The sequence below is a fragment of the Hipposideros armiger genome, unplaced genomic scaffold, assembly GCF_001890085.2.
Source record: "Hipposideros armiger isolate ML-2016 unplaced genomic scaffold, ASM189008v1 scaffold_25, whole genome shotgun sequence".
NCBI lineage: Eukaryota > Metazoa > Chordata > Mammalia > Chiroptera > Hipposideridae > Hipposideros > Hipposideros armiger.
The window spans coordinates 6,472,816-6,474,317 of NW_017731375.1; positions in this window are offsets into that span (position 1 = coordinate 6,472,816).

The window sequence follows — 1,502 nt, forward strand, 5'->3', positions numbered from 1 at the left end:
TTTATGTGCAAACATGCTGTACTTTTCTGGTACTGAAAGTTAAAAAACCTCGTGGCCTATTTGAAGAAGGCAGGCGCAGCGAGGAGAAGCCTTCTGGAAGCATGTTTGCACTGGCCTGGGAAAGTGTCCCTGAATGTTTCCCAGCGAAGGCCTTGGAGGCCGAAGTCCCATGGACTTGAACAGGAGCAGTTAGAGGCAGGCCCACATGTCTCGTCACTTCTGAACCTTGGACACAATTAGAAGCCACTGCTCCGGGCCAAGCAGCCATGCTTTGTGATGTGCGGACGCCTCCAGGAGACATTCTGGGGGGCACCGGGTGCCCTCTCCGCAGGATGAGTTTATGACGGTCCCCTCTGCAGCCCCCAGAACGTAGGCTCCTCGTGTGCTTGTGGCTGAGAGCAGAAAGCATCACCTTTGCCCAGGGTCTAGCCACACCCAGACCCCATTCCTCGAGGTTTTGGCTTCAAAGGAAAGAGCAGCTCTTCCCCTGGCAGCACACACTGCTTCCCTCTGATGTGGCTCCGGCTCCGATAGAGACGCTGCATGGTCACTTCTGCCTGAAAGATGCATCGTAGCTCATGACTAGAGCTAACTTAGGCCTGGGCTCCAATCCCGGCTCTGCCACTTTCTAGCTGTGTGACCTGGGCAAGCCACCTTGGTTTCTTCACCTTTACAATATAGGACTAATCCCCTCTAGAGTAGCAATCAGACAGTAGCTGATATTAACCGAGGGCTAAACTATCCCCATGAATTATGTAATTTGGTATTCACAAGAGTTCCATGATAGGCACCATTTTGCAGAAGAGGAAACAAGGCTCAGAGAGGTTAGGAAGCTTACCTGGGGTCACACAGCTGTCAGGATTTGAATCTGCCCGACCTCAAGACTGACCATTACAATCACCAGCCAGTCTCCTAGATTTTCTGTTGAATTGGTGTCAGGATCAAATATTACTCAAGGCCTGGCTTGAGCTCAGCTCCATTTTTACTAGTTCCCTTACTTCACGCCTACCTCCCAAGTAAAGAAAACAGGAGCAGACCTTGGCCCCTGGCATTGCGGGTCAGAGCTGGCAGGAAGCCCATTGGGACTCAGCGTCCAGTGAGTACCTGTGCAAGGTCAGGGGCTGGCTGGCCCGAGGCGGGGGCCACCATCCAGGCCTTCAGCACTGCTCTGAGCAGCTCCAGTTTTCTCAGGCTTGATCAATAGCCTGAGGGAGCATGACACCTGATGGGTGATAGTCCTGGGCATGTTAATTTGCCTCTCTGAGCCTCAGTTTCCCCATCCGCACAGTGGGGTGATGATCGTTTTTATTCTTCCGGGCAGTTGGGAGGCCCAACAGGATGGAGCATATAGAACACTTAGTGTTGTTGTATCTGACACGTAATAAGCTCTCAGCAGCGTAGCCTTTGTCGCCTTACCTTAAATACTCCAGATGAAGGGCAGAGTAAGAGTGGGGAACTGAGCCTTCATTATGAAAACACTATAGGAAACAGAAAGGCAAAAA